This window comes from Benincasa hispida, chromosome 8, assembly GCF_027475165.1.
Source record: "Benincasa hispida cultivar pf3 chromosome 8, pf3_genome.v1.1, whole genome shotgun sequence".
In the NCBI taxonomy this organism is placed as follows: Eukaryota; Viridiplantae; Streptophyta; class Magnoliopsida; order Cucurbitales; family Cucurbitaceae; genus Benincasa; species Benincasa hispida.
This window is the reverse complement of record NC_143485.1, coordinates 22,256,106-22,272,214: the sequence shown is the minus strand read 5'-3', so window position 1 is coordinate 22,272,214 and position 16,109 is coordinate 22,256,106. Positions and strand designations below refer to the sequence as shown.

General features: G+C 34.9%; 1 pseudogene; it reads left to right on the top strand.

Moving 5' to 3' along the window:
• The first annotated feature begins 3,561 nt into the window (after positions 1–3,561).
• Positions 3,562–6,475, top strand: LOC120083981 (chitinase 2 pseudogene; annotated as a pseudogene).
• Positions 6,476–16,109: the final 9,634 nt, after the last annotated feature.

Below are 16,109 nucleotides of genomic sequence, written 5' to 3'. Positions count from 1 at the left end.
AACAAATTATTGGAACGAAGAATCTAATGGAATATAAGCCTCAACAACACGATAAACGTGATATTGTGAACTTTCATTCCATGTACCATAAAAAATAATTCTTGCTTGTTGTAGAGTTATAACAAAAACAAAAAGATTGAAACAGTGGATAGTTACTTGTTTGTAAAAAATACAGACTTTTCTCGAGATATTGATAAAATGAAGAGTATATCCAAAATATTAAAATCATATAATAATATAATAAGATGATAATGAATAAAAGATGATTGAAAAAAAAATGATAAGTAAAATCCTAATAAGAATCACAAATTTTAATCCAAATTTAAAATAATAAAAAACGAATAAGACAATGAAAAATCTAAATATATATTATAAATTAAAATCAAAAGGATGATAAATAATTTAAAGACGGATTAATTACAAATATTTTTGAAAAATGGTTAAATCAAATAAATCTTATATGAAACTGCCAATTCAAATTTCAAAATTAGAGAAAAATTCGACACATTTATCTCATGAATCTGTTAGGTTGAAATCTCATAATCGACAATTCTAATTACACCGTATTTCTATTGAGAATTGATATACAGTATAACAATTACACAGTAATCTAAAAAGTTGTTATCCGACCATATAAAAAGCAATTTGGGGATTAAAAAAGTAAATGTCATGAGGGCGACACGCTTTTGCCAAAAATCTTATTATTTTTGTTTTTTTTTTTTGACAAAAATCAAGAGGACCCTTCCAATTTTACTATTTCCTCCTATTTCTCTATGATAAAAGTTATTGCTTTAGGGCCTCTTTGGATCATATGTATTGTTTCATGGATATGAACATTAAATGTTTGGGTTTTAAATGTTTGAGATTAATATCTGTGTTTGAATATGTAGGATAGTTAATGTTTGGAAATTAAATATATGTGTTTGATTTACCAATTTTATATATAGAAACAAAAGCTAAATAACTATTTAATTAAATTCAAGAGAATAAATAATATAGTCAAGAATTAAATTTAGCATTATGTAACATATCGTTATATTAATTTAAGAGAACAAATAAGGTAGTCACAAATAAAGTTTATCAAGATCAATGCTATTAAGCCACCCTTCAAATTTTGAAATTTAAATTAATCTTCCCCACTTGACACACTTACATAATTAAACTTGTTGTTCTCATCTCCATCTACCAAATTTTTTTTTTTTGAAAGGTATTGTAATTAAAGTATGGGTGGGGGAATCGAGCCTCAAACATCGAGGTCGATAGTACAAGTACTATGCCAGTTGAACTACGTTCTTGTTGGCATCCACCAAAATTTTGCTCATCTTATACTATTCACAATAAAAGCTAACAAACCCCATCAAATTTAATTTTAGACAATTTCAACCAGAAACAAAAGAAAACAAAACTTTAAAGATTAATTTTATGAGTTATAAAGTAACATATATGTAATTGTTGTCAATACTTTGTTGGTATAAGCAGCTGATAGAAGCAACAGGTTGCTGTATGTTTCCATTTAAATAAAGCAATGAGTCCAACAGTACAGACATTTTTGAGAAACAGCTTCCACAATTGGGAGCCATTATTTTATTATTCAATATTCATATTCTCTTTAATTATGATACACAAATCTTTTAAAAAGATATTTAGTTATCCTAGCTAATCCGGCCTTAATTTTTTTATTTTTTAAATTGTGTTTATTTTACATACGCAGCTATTATTTCATAGCTATTTAATTTTTGAAAAATTAAGACCACATTTTCTAACTATTTGAGCTTAGAGATGTCCCTAGGATGTTTCCCATCTCCGCGAATTTCCCTACAGGGATTTTGCACGGATTGGATATCTTACGGGGAAAAATTCCCCACTGATTTTTTTTTCTAATATTTTTTTATTTCAATTGAATATATATTTTTAAGAATTCCTTAAACATATCCAATATAATTTTATTTAAATAAAATATTACCAATTTCGCTAATAAAAATAATAATATACATGCAAGTTTAAAAAATAGAATTAAAATGATAAATTCTCATAATTTGTACCGTTAAAATTCAACTATTCGAACAACATATCTTATATATTACAACATATAAGGAATTAAAGCAATCAAGTTTTAAACTTAAATAATTAAAATATTCATAATTATTCTAATAAAGTCTATAATATTAATATAAATATGTATATATATTATAAATTCATCATTTATATACAAAAGTAAAGTCGGAGCGGGGACACGGGCGGGGTTGGGGTCAAGGTCGGGGATGGGGAATATATTCCCCGTCCTCGGCCCCAAATTGCAAATGGGGAAGAAAAATTTTCCACTCCTTCCCCCATTCCCGAGATTCACTTGCCCGATTGAGGCGGGTTCCGCGGGGCCCTGACTTCATACGTTTTTTGGACATTCAAATTGAGCCCCGTTTGGTAACCATTTAGTTTTTTTTTTTAATTTTTAATTTTTAAAAATTAAGCCTATAAACACTTATATCACCTCTAAATTTCTTGCTCAAATACCTACTTTTTACCCATGTTTTAAAAAATCAAGTCAAAGTATGAAAACTAAAAAAGTAATTTTTAAAGATTTATTTTTTTTGAATTTGGCTAAGAACTCAACTATTCTACTCAAGATTGATACAAATCATGATAAGAAAATGAGAGTAAATAGGCTTAATTTTTTAAAAACTAAAAACAAAAAATGAAATGGTTACAAACGGGACTTTGATTTTTGGTTTTGAAAATTGTAGTTGTTTTCTCATTTTTTACTTCACAAGAATCTTTCATTTTTTTATTAAGGTAACAATTTACTTCTTAGTCAAAATTCAAAACAAAAACAAGTTTTTAAGAATTATTTGTATTAGACCTTGTTAAATTAAGTTTAGAAACACTATTTCTATCTATTGATTTCTTTGTTTTATAATCTATTTTTTAGGAGTGTTTTTAAAAAACCAAAAAATCACGTTTTGAAAATTAAAACAAAAAAAAAAAACACAATTTTTATAAACTTAATTGTTTTTGTTTATTAAATTTGACTAAGAATTCAAGTTGTTAGTTTAGAAAAAATGAAAACTCAAATAAAGAAATAGTAAGAAAACAATCCTATTTTTCAAAAAAAAAAAAATAAATAAAGAAAAGCCAAATGATTACTAAGTCTTTAGTTTCCAAAGATCTGTTTTCAGTTTTTAGAATTTAACTAATAATTCAAATGTTTGTTTTTTTTATAGATAATCAAAATCATGTAAAAGAGAGCGAGTAAACAAACATAAATTTAAACATAGAAAACTAAAAGTTAAATCATTATGAGGTAAAGGATTAATATATCATTCTATTTCTTTTCAAAACGAGCAGAGCTCAATAGATGTATTAATAATCAAGAAGCCTGTTGTGCGAATCTTCCAACCCCATATATGAAAACAAAACTTTGTATTTGTTACGGTAATAATATAATAATAATAATGCAAGAATCGAACGGAAAGAAAAACAAAAAAGAATCAAAATCTTGTTATATTTAAACCTTTACATTGCATTAAGAATTTAAACTTGAGAACTCGATTATTCAACGAGGAAATGGAAATGAATAATGGAAAAATGAGAAGTGCAACCATTTTGCAACTGTTTTTTCTTCTTCTACCGCTCATGGTTGCTCCGCCGTCGCACGCGGCGGCAGGTAGGGGAAATGTGTTTAGAGAATACATCGGAGCAGAGTTTAAGGACGTGAAATTTTCAGACGTTCCGATAAACCCAAACGTAGAAGAGTTTCACTTTCTTCTGTCGTTTGCCATTGACTTTGACAGCTCCCGCCGTTCCTTCACTAACGGAGTTTTCAACGTCTTCTGGGACTCCGATAATCTTAGCCCTTCTGCTGTTGCTTCCATTAAAAGGGTAAACTCTTTTCTTCTTTTTAATTAATCACTTTCAATTCTTGTGGAGCATGAACTAAATGCATCTAAATATTGCTATTTCAAAATTTACTTATCAATCACTGAATACAATTATTTCAAAATTTTGATAGGTTACTATAAATTTAATTGTATCTATATTATAATAGCAAAAGTCTTAACATCCCTTTTTAAGGAAAGGTAACTAACATAAGAATCTTAACTAAAACTATTTGGTTTATATACTACTTTGGTCTCTATTTTTTTTTGTTTTTAGTTTATTTGTTCCTTATACTTTTAAAATATTCATTTTGGTTTCTATACGAAACTTTTATTTATTTTGGTTCCTATATTTTCAAAAATGCTTATTTTGGTCGTTTTACTTTGAAAAAATGACTATTAAGTTCCCTTTATTTCATTTTTACTTCATTTTTAAGGATAAAAATGGTAACTTTCCAAAAGTTGAAGGACTAAAATTAACCAAATGTGAAAGTACAAAGACCAAAATGGTCGAAGTTAAAAGTATAGGGACAAAAAAATCATTTTAAAGGTACAAAAGCCAAAATAAACCAAAATCAAAAGTTTGGAGACCAAAGTATAGTATTTAAACCAAACTATTTTCAGCAACCTTGGTCATTAAGAGTAATACCCCATCTTTGTGCATCTTCTTAAATTACAAAGGAAAAATATATTAAAAAAATATTTTTTTGAAAAATAAAATATTACCATATACTAATTTGTGATTGGTTATTTAGGTGAGTTGCACAAAGATATGTATATCTTAGACTACATTTATCTTTGTCTATCTTACCAAATTGTTTAATCATAATTTATCACATGATAAATTATTCATATTTTACTTTTCTTTTTATTTTATATATGTGATGAGAATCAGATGTATGAAGAAGATTTGCATCTTATACAGCTCCTGTTCTTCAATATTACTATCTTCCAAGTTCTTCAGTATTTGTTGAAAAAGAAACAAAAAGAGATTATAATATTTTGTTATAATTGTTTAAGTTATTTTAATCTAATTATTAGTTTTTTTTTTTTTTTTTAACTCTAAAGATATTTACTCTTAAGTTCACTTTTAAAATTTAATTTCTATTTAGCCTGTTATGTTTTCGAAAGGTTTGATTTTTATTTTTGAGTATACAGTTTCATTTGGTTTAGACTATAATATTTTATACTTCTATTCTTGAGTTTTTCACTAAGTCTTTAATATTAACTTTTTAATTAATTAAAATAATTTGGGGCCAAATTTTTTAAATTAATTTTTAATATTGACGGAAACTAGTAAAAACTTATTGAATTGTAATTGATTTAATTCTTTTTAATTAACTATTTTTTTCAGCTAAACTTCAAACTTAGAAATCTGTATTGGTTCTCCAATTTTCATATAAATATTCTTCTACTTCTTGTTTTTTATAACATTAAAGTAACATTTTAATCTTTGTAGTTTGGATTTTGTTTATTTTTAGTCTAGGTACTTTTAAATATTTAATTTTTTTAGAATTGAATTTATAGTTCCTCAAAATTAATTATTTTTCAAAATTGATTAAGAAAATAAACTATGTAATATATTTCCAAAATTTATAGTAAAACAAGGAGTTTACTCTTCTTTTTTTTTTTAATCAACAAATACTCAATGTAACAGGAACTTGAATTTAAAATTTATTTAAAATATATATACTAAAATTAACATCTAAAAATACATCCACTAAAATATAATAAAAGATAACTCTTTTCTAATAGGATTTCCCTCGATCTATATTCATAAACCAATTCTATCTGATTTGTTGTTAATTGATATTTTTCTTTTTTGTGCTAAAAAAGGATCATTCAAATGTGAGGGTGGGTGTAAGTCTTGGGGGAGATAGTGTAGACAAAGGCGGCTCTGTCTTTTTCAAACCTTCTTCAATAGCTTCATGGGTTTCCAATGCAGAAACTTCACTCACAGAACTCATAAACACCTACAATCTCGACGGCATCGACATCGATTACGAGCACTTCAAGTCCGATCCGAGCACGTTCGCCAAGTGCATCGGACAACTAATTGGACGGCTAAAGAAGAAGGGAATCATCTCATTTGCTTCCATTGCCCCATTTGACAAGGCTGAAGTTCAAAGCCATTATTTGGCTTTGTGGAGAAGCTATGGCCACTTGATAGACTATGTCAATTTTCAATTCTATGCTTATGATAAAGGCACCACAGTTGGTCAGTTTATCCAACATTTCAAGGCTCAACTCTCAAATTATGAAGGTGGTAGGGTTTTGGCAAGCTTGGCCAGCGACGATAGCGGTGGATTGGTTCCCGACAACGGGTTTTTTAGGGCGTGTCGGAAGCTGAAGACGGAGAAACTCCTGGATGGAATCTTTATTTGGTCTGCAGATGATTCTCAATCCAATGGTTTTGGCTATGAAAAGAAGGCTCAGGCACTTCTAGCAATGCCCAACTAGACTATTGAAACCTACCAAGTTCTTTGAGAAGTATTTGATATTATGTATGAAAACTTTTTTTTTCCTTGTTTCTTTTTTAGTTTAATATTATTTTTGTGTGTGATTTAGTTAATGTTTTATCAATAGTTTTAATTAACATGATTGGGATGCCTAAAATATGTATTCGTATTTATGTTGTTTACGATATTTATGATTTTGACCTTAAAATTTAGAAAAGTGTGCTATATAAACCCTCTAATTCTACCGCACATCTGAATCTATAATATGACGTTTCTCTAAAATGTTTTCTCACTCTATTTGTTGATGCAGCTAACACACTGCTAATAAACCATGTAAATCTTTGTGTCAATTTTTCTACTATTTATGTTCTTTGTCTTCAATTTCTTAACAAACATGTATGAACTAAGGTAATTAATTAAGAGTATAGTTTGATGGGAACATGTTGTGTAGGAATCTAACAACCAAAAACCATATGGATGGTCCCAACCTCGCGATAACAAAGGGCTAAGTTTTGTTTCTTTTTATTGTTTTATAATTTGTATTTAGTTTCTTCTTGTTTTATTTAGTTCAATAAATTAAATTGAGCCATATCAAATAATCAATAAAAAAAATATTCATTTTTTTTGAAAAAAAATTATTAATTTATAGATATAGAGAAAATTAGAATTTGGTTTTGTTGTTTAGTATAACAAACAAAAAGAAAAAAAAAATTAAGGACCGTTTTGATTGCTATAAAAAAAGTTTTTTTCAAAAATTCATTTTTATTTAAATATTTTTGATAAAAATTAATTAAAATATACTTAAACAACTATTTTGGTTGTCGTTTCTTCTAAAATGATTTATTTTTTAAATTAAATACTTTAAAATATATTCCAAATTTCCCCTAAAATGCAAAGAAAATCAGAACAAATACCAGGTTGTCTTCAAGTATATATAACTATTTTTTGTTATACTGAATTTCTTTTCTCCCAAGGTTTGTAACCTAAAGAAAATGCAGATGGTATTAGATAAAATGATAATGATGTCGGTGTAATCTTTTGAAAAACTAAAATATATTTAGTTTAACACATAAGAATCTTACCTTTTAAAATAAATTAAAATTCTTTATTGTGAAAATTTTGTTCATTTTTACTTTTTAATTTGTCAGTTTATATGTTATAATAGAAATGCGGATGTTTAGTTATTAGACATTTTCAAAAGGTTTAATTTCCTTCTTCAGGTTATTCTCTCCAAATAGTTTTGAAAAATGATTTTAAATGATAAAATATTAAAAATATAATAAAATATTATCGTCTATCAATCATAGACACTGATAAAGAAAAATATCTATAAGTATCTCATTGTTAGACAATGAGATACTTATAGATATTTTTCTTTATCAATGACATTCTACTATATTTTTAAATATTTAATTCATTTTACTATTTTTTGAAAATAGCCCAATTAATTTTTATAATAAAAATATTAATTTTATTGCTCAAGATATTTAATTTTTTAAAAATAAAACTATTTTTTCTCTTTTCAAGATTTACTTTTATTTATTTCTTTACAAAAACCACAAATCTCGAAAATTTAATATTATTTCAAATATTGTTCCATTTTAAATTAGGGTCTTCATATGGTTTTATAAACCATTTTGGTTGCATGCGTCAACCATTGATGTCACTTTGTGTGATACTCTAGTTAAAAGGTATAATTTTTTTATTTTTTTTACTTTTTTGTTGATGTTGAAATTTGGTACCAACAATAAATTTATGATAATTGAGATAAATCAAACAATTGTCTAGTAAGACAACAATATCTAGCACCGCCACACCAGTGTGAAGTTTAGCCATCAACATTCCAATGATAAGGTCAGTAAAAGAATTGAAGAGAGTTAAGAGAATAGAGAATTCAAAGTGTATTCAGTGTACCTCAAGTATCTCAAAGCCCTCTTAATTATATAGAAAAATGATTATGTACAGTCATATCACTAATTAAAATAATCTTTCAAATAATTAATTTGACCATTACCGATTTAATTTAAACATCACGAATCAACAAATGCAAGAACATAAATTGTGTTTAAACACTTCAGCATAATTTTCCCATCATGTCTAACTCATAGAATTGGCCATCATGTTCTTTTTTTTATTTCTTTTTGAAAAATATATGACGTAAAGGTAAGTAGGTACACCCGAATATCTCAACTAAGTTGACATATTTTTAGCATTTTCATCATATCTCACATCTCTTCAAATGTATTCAATAGAAACCAAAAGTAGATGAAACAATCCAACGGCAGAAAGAAGGCTAGAGGTAAACCCATGAGATGTAAAGCAATATATTGAGGATTACAAAAAAGCAGCCAAGTTAAGAGCATTGTTGTGAAACCCAAATTTCAATTTCCCTACTTAAGCAGGAAGTTAAGGGAATTAACTAAGTGTAAGTAAATCGTATGTTAAAGAGAAGGAAAATTCTAAGTGTTTAAATCGATTTGTTTAGTAGCTTTGAGACAAGCCTTAACTAGTGAAAATTTGGTTAAGTATGAACCAAAAAGAACCATGCATTGGAAGCTAGAAAAATGGCTAAGTATTTGACAATGCGTTGGCCTTGTGCTAAGCATTGGTGTTGTGCCATGCGTTGGCCATGAACATTTGAGAGGTTATTTAGGCGTTGAAAGAAGCTAAGGTATGACCAAGAGAAAAGTTATGCGTGGGAAGGCATCCTGCAGCCAAAGTTTTGAGAGGTTAGCAAAGCATGCGGCAACCTCAAGTGTGCACAAGCATGAGCGCTGGGTGTTGGAGTTGCGCATGCTGGGGGATCGTATAGCAATGAGCGGCGCTAGACTCTCTCAGCTTTCAAGTGGCTTTGGAATCACTCCAAACGCACGAGTAGTCTGGGAGAACTCTTCGTCCCAAGTTTATTATACTTTCAGACCTTCCTGTCCGACAACATCTCCTCTTCTTAGAACCTCTTGACCAGCGCATGGTCTTACTACCAACGCATGTATTCCTTTATCAATGCATAGTCTCCACACAATCGGCCCTCATACACCCTTTCCTAATTTCCTTTGAAGAGAATTTGAGTTATGATCTAAAGAGAAATCCTTGGCTCTATTTATAGGTGTCCAAAGTCCTTCTAAGGCCGACACCTCCTACTTGGCTGCATGTCCAGGTGTCCTCTCTTCCTTTTGCCAACACAACTCCTTGCCACATCCAGCTTGAAGTGTTAGCTTCTCCTTCATCCAGCTCAACCTAATCGGTTTGCAAACTTCTTGGTGCAATGGGCGGCGCTACATGATGGGGTAGGCGATCATCTAGAAAATGATTGGCAGTACACGATGAGGTAAGCGATCGTGTAGCAATAGGTGGAGCTAAGCGATGCAGTAGACGATTGTATAGCAATGCGCGGAGCTAAGCGATGCGGTAGGCGATCGTGTAGCAAATGCGTGGAGCTCAGCGATGTGGTAGGCGATCCTGTGGCAGGGTACAATGCTAGACAATGCGGAGAGTCGCACTAAACAATAGCGCTATGTGATGGGCGATAGCGTTAAACGATGAGGCGTTGGCACTGCATGATCGACATTAGCGCTAGACGATGACACTGGGCGATGGCGTTGCGCGATGGGCGTGTGGGCACTAAACGTCATGCTGCACTAGACGATGGGCGTCAACGCTACACGATAGGCATCAGCGAGATCTGCACGATGAGCAAGAGTTGTGCGGTAGGCTGTGTGCTATCTGATAGGCACAGGCACTATGTAATGGGCTATGTGTTGGATGATGAGCGGCAACATTACTAGACGATGAGCTAGGCGATAAGCTGAAGAGCTAGACGATGAGCTAGGCGATAGGACAAGCCATGGTGGATGCATGGTGAAGTGTCTATGTGTTGCTAAGGCTGGCAGTACTCAAGGCTTGTGAGGTTAGTGTGCGTTGGTCTTGAGCAAGAGACTAAGGATGTTGGCAAGCAACAAGGACATGCTAGGGTTAGGGGTGTATTAGCAAGAGGCTAGGTAATGGTAAGATATACCATGAAGCATTGAGTTGAGACCTAGCTTGACCTCAGGGTTGTTATGCGTTGGTAATGTGCTATGTGCTAAGGACATCGAGGGCATGTGGGCGCATAGGACAAGACTTGAACAAATAATATGCATTGGACGAATGTTGGTCATAATCCTAGTTGAGCGCATGAGCCAAAGGTAAGCCATGCGGGAGAAGAAGGATATACGGCCAAGGATGCGATGTCTTGAGTTTAGTATGGATCAAGTGATGAGTTGATAAGGAAGCCATGAGCTGATGATGGCTAACGAGAAAGGGTTAAGTTTAAGTTAGTAGGAGGTGGATTTCATGCAAAGGAAGTGTGCATGAGGAGGATAACTCAAAGTAGGAGGTGGATGCACCAAGGAGTTTGCAAACCGATTAGATTGAGCTGGATGAAGGAGAAGCAAACACAGGAGCTGCGTTGGCAAAAGGAAAAGAGGACGCCTATAAGTAGAGCCAAGGACTTCTCTTCAGATCATAACTCAAATTCTCTTCAAAAGACATTAGGAAAAAGTGTATGAGGGCCGGTTGTGAGGAGACTATGCATTGATGAAGGAATACATGCGTTGGTAGCAAGATCATGCGTTGGTCGAGAGGTTCCAAGAGGAGGAGATGTTGTTGGACAGGAAGGTCTGGAAGTAGCATCAACTTGGGACAAGAAGTTCTCCCAGACTACTCGTGCGTTTGGAGTGATTTCAAAGCCACTTGAAAGCTGAGAGAGTCTAGTTTTTAAGGTAGAGCTTTCGGAGAAGAAACTCAAAGGAATCAGTCTGGAGAGTTGAGAAAAGATAGAATGGTCGAGCTCTTGTGTAAGCTTGGGCCAGTCTTAAATATTTGAGGATTCTGGCCAAACCACAAGAAGTTTTGAGCTAAGAATTTAAGGTAAGATTCCTGAGACAATTTAGGACATGTTTACAGAAGGAAGTATCTTAAAATAAGGTTCAAAACTATGAATAATCTAAGCTTATAATTGAATTTGGAATTTAGGGCTCAGAAAAGGAAACCAAGGAAACCTAAGGAACTTCAGAGAGGAAAGTTCCTAACCAACCAAGGTGAGTGGTTGTTCCATCGTTTGTATGGTGATTTCTCTCTATATATATATGATTATATATATAGGTTGTATTTGAAATATTGGCATGATCGAAAAATGTGTTTTGTCTAGATTTATTATTGTTGTTGGTGTATATTTGCATTAGGAAATGGGATTTATATCGGGGATATTGTTAGCATTCTCTGAGGACGCTTGGCTGGGATTGTCAGAGTATCTGGCTGGGATTGTTAGCGTACCCAAATATGTCTAACAAGAAATGTCGACATGTGCACAGTCGATGGGTTATAGGGTATTCGGTTTGTGTCCACGTTGGTCATCACGGGTTATTCGTGGAGAATACCCAGGAAGGATACTTAGTCATGCCAGGGTTGTCCAGTTGTGTCACACCCCACCCTGAGTCCGTCTCCTGAGCCCGAGGAGAGGCATGAGGAACGCAGATACCACTCTCTTGTGATACCTACTGCCCATCTGAACCTCTTTACTACACTCAGTAAACTTTAAGTCAAGGAGATAACAACAACTGATTAAGTAGGCCCATTTTATTACAATAATGTAATGTTTATACAACTCCAAGACTTAACTACAAAGTTTAAAACAACCACTCTTAAAACCCTCCGGAAGTGTAACTGTGGCTAGTGGCAGACCTTGACCTTAGCAGCACCTTGGAACTCCTCACCTTTCGCTACCTGGGGGGAGTGGACATAAAACATGGAAAATGTGAACTACAAGGCTCAGTGAGTGGCAGCTTTAAATAAACATAAGTTTGATTACAGAAATTCATCTTTGGGAAAACAATTCCACAATCAACAACATTACCACACAATAAATATAATTACCCCAGCTTGTCAACTGGATATCCCTGGCATGATCATATATTCCCCGGGTACTCCCGTACATATCCCAAAACAATGTACAAACAAATTTTGTTGAAACCTTCTTAGTACCCCAATATCCCACCAAATTACACATCGACTAAATCCCGCTAGCTATGCTTAGGTATCTTGGCCATATTTTCCCGCCAATGAAGCTGACTAATCCTGCCAGTTATACTGACTAATCCAACCAAGTACCTTTTCCAAGCATGCTAACTAAATCTCGAGTACAATTTTAGTTTCCAGCACAATCACACAAGCAATATCTCAACAAGCATAATAACAATGAAATCTAGACAAACACATCTCCCGATCATGCCAATTTCCACACATCACCTATATATATATTTGCCTATATATATAGAAATCAACATACAATTACACATCACAAATTTTGTTGAAACCTTCTTAGTACCCCAATATCCCACCAAATTACACATCGACTAAATCCCGCTAGCTATGCTTAGGTATCTTGGCCATATTTTCCCGCCAATGAAGCTGACTAATCCTGCCAGTTATACTGACTAATCCAACCAAGTACCTTTTCCAAGCATGCTAACTAAATCTCGAGTACAATTTTAGTTTCCAGCACAATCACACAAGCAATATCTCAACAAGCATAATAACAATGAAATCTAGACAAACACATCTCTCGATCATGCCAATTTCCACACAACACCTATATATATATTTACCTATATATATAGAAATCAACATACAATTAGTAAAATAATATAACCACTCATAGTTCCTTATGATTTTCTCTTCAGGAGTTCCCTCGACTAGCTCCTGATCCCGTTCCTTGGAATTTCACTTCTTCCTAAGGAAATTCTAAATTAGTTAATAATTTTTCCCAGAATCTCAAAAATATGCATAAATAACCCTTAATACGGAAATAACCAGCTTACCACCCTTCAAAATGTCAAAATAGGCCAACCTTCTCATAACAGCCCGCTTTGAGGTTATTTTGACAGAGTTGGGGCACTGGTGCTCGCAGATGGCCGTGTCTGCGCACGCAGGGGCTGGGTGACACACTCATGGGCGAAAATCCTCGCACAGGTCACGTGCAACGTAGACAGAGAGGCACGTGCAGGTGTCTGGGCTGCGCAGAGTGCGTCTGACAAGGCATGCGTGCACTCAGTTGTTGAGCATGTGCGTCTGGGCAGCCTGACCACCTAGTTTCTTTGCGTCAATTCCTTCTTCTCCAGAACTCCATCTACAATGGCAGCCTAGATTTCCTCGCTACACTCCCTCCTAAGTATTTGAACACTTAAAACACTGAAATGGCACAGATGAATTGCTCACACCGTTCGCCCCAATCGCCTATTTATAGGCCTTCAAGACCCCTACTTGCCTTGACACCTCCTACTTGGTTGCATGTCCAAGTGTCTTTCCCCCACACTATTAACGCAACCTTCATTTCATCGCAATCCAAGATGTCTTCCTCTTCCTTAGCCAACACATAATGCTCAAATTGTATGTCTTCTTGTGCATCTACCTCACTTGCTTGAAGCTCAAGATTTCTCCCCAACAAGCCACATGTTCGGATGATTTGGCATCACCATTAGCGCATTCCACACCCTTATGGTTGCAAGCCATCTTGGATGATCGCTCCCTCGTATGGTCTATGCGCCCATCTGACCTCAAATGCATCCATCCAACCTCAAATGGCACTCCAATTGGTGCAACAAACCTATGTCCGGACACCACCCATTGGCGCATGCGTCAATCTCATCTTTGCGCCCTTGAGGTGTCTTTTAACCTCAAAATAACACCCTTCCAACCATTGCCACCTAGCACCTTGTCCCATATGCGACCTACTAACCTCGATTATGCCATGTCTAATTAATGCAACCTTACCTTGTGCATCCAATTGACACAACTTGGTCACGTATGCTAGATACTCGCAAGGCTCATCCTAACCTCAAATTTCTTGGCCGTGCATGTCCCTTGGCCTTGCTTCTCGTGCCCATGTGCACTATTTAACCTCAAAGAACACTTGCCCTTTGATTTACAAATTAATGCAAGGCAACCCTTCTACACCAAGACTAGGATCGGCCCCCTTTTCATTTAACCTCAAAGGATGTCTTGGCCACACTTTGCGCCAATCAACCTTGGTTAACCTCAATTGCCGCATACTTCTTACATAACCTCAACGCCTCATGGTATAGCTTACTATTGCCTAGCTTCTTGCTAATGCATCCCCTATAACCAACGCATGTATGTCCTTAATGCTTGTCAACGTCCTTAGTCTCTTGCTCAAGACCAATGCACACTAACCTCATAAGCTTTATGTACCGCCAACCTTAGCAACGCAAAGATATTTCACCATGCGTCCATCATGGCTTGTCCTATCGCCTAACTCATTGTTTAGCTCTTCTGCTCATCGTCTAGTTCTTCAGCTCATCGCCTAGCTCATCGTCTAGTAATGTTGTCGCTCATCATCCAACATACAACCCATCGCATAGCGCTTGTGCCTATCACATAGCATATAGTCTACCGCACAACTCTTGCTCATCGTGCAGATCTTGCATCTATCGCTTAGCTACAACGTCTATCGCTTAGTGTTGATGCCTCATCCTCTAATGCATCCGCCTATCGCTTAACGTCATCGCCTAGTGTCTGCGTCTATCGCGCAATGCTCATTGCTTAGTATTCCATCTATCGTGTAGTGCTGACATCCATTGTCTAGTGCTGATGTCGATCGTGCAGTGCCAACGCCCCATCGCTTAATGCTATCGCCCATTGCATAGTGCTATCGCCCATCGCATAGCACTATCGCTCATCGCATAGCGCTATCACCCATCGCATAATGCCATTGTTTAGCGCGACTCTCTGCATCGTCTAGCGCCGCACTGTGTCGCACGATCGCCTACTGCATCACTTAGCTCCGCTCATTGCTAGACGATCTGCTACCTCATCATGTAGCGCCACTCATTTGCTACACGATCGTCCAGCGCATGCTCATTACTACACGATCTCGGGCTTCAAGCAAGTGAGGTGGATGCACAGAAAGACATGCAATTTGAGCATTATGTGTTGGCTAAGGAAGAGGGAGACACCTTGGATTACGATGGCATGAAGGTTGCGTTATTAGTGTGGGAAAAAGACACTTGGATATGCAGCCAAATAGAAGGTGTCGAGGCAAGGGAGGTCTTGAAGGCCTATAAATAGGCGATTGGGGTGAATGGTGTGAGCAATTCACCCATGCCATTTCAATGTTTTAAGTGTTGAAATACTCAGGAGGGAGTGTAGAGAGGAAATCTAGGCTGCCATTGTAGTTAGAGTTTTAGAGAAGAAGGAATTGACGCAAAGAAGCTAGGTGGTCAGGCTGCCAAGACGCGCACGATTGACAGCTGAGCGCACGCGTGCCTTGCCAGACGTGTAGACAGACGCACGCTGCACAGCCCAGATGCTTACGCATGCCTCTCTGCCTACGTTGTACGCAACTTGTGCGGGGTTGCCGCCCACGAGCGTGTCACCCAGCTCTTGCACGTGCGGACACGACCATCTGGGAGCACCAGCTCCCCAACTCTGTCAAAATAACCTCAAAGCGGGCTATTTTGGGAAGGTTGGCCTACTTTGACATTTTGAAGGGTGGTAAGCTGGTTATTTCCGTATTAAGGGCTATTTATGCATATTTTTGAGATTCTGGGAAAAATTATAAACTAATTTGGAATTTCTTTGGGAAGAAATGAAATTCTAGGGAACGGGATCAAGAGCCAGTCGAGGGAACTCCTGAAGAGCAAATTAGAAGGAACTGTGAGTGGTTATATTATTTTACTGATTGTATGTTGATTTCTATATATATAGGTAAATATATATAGGT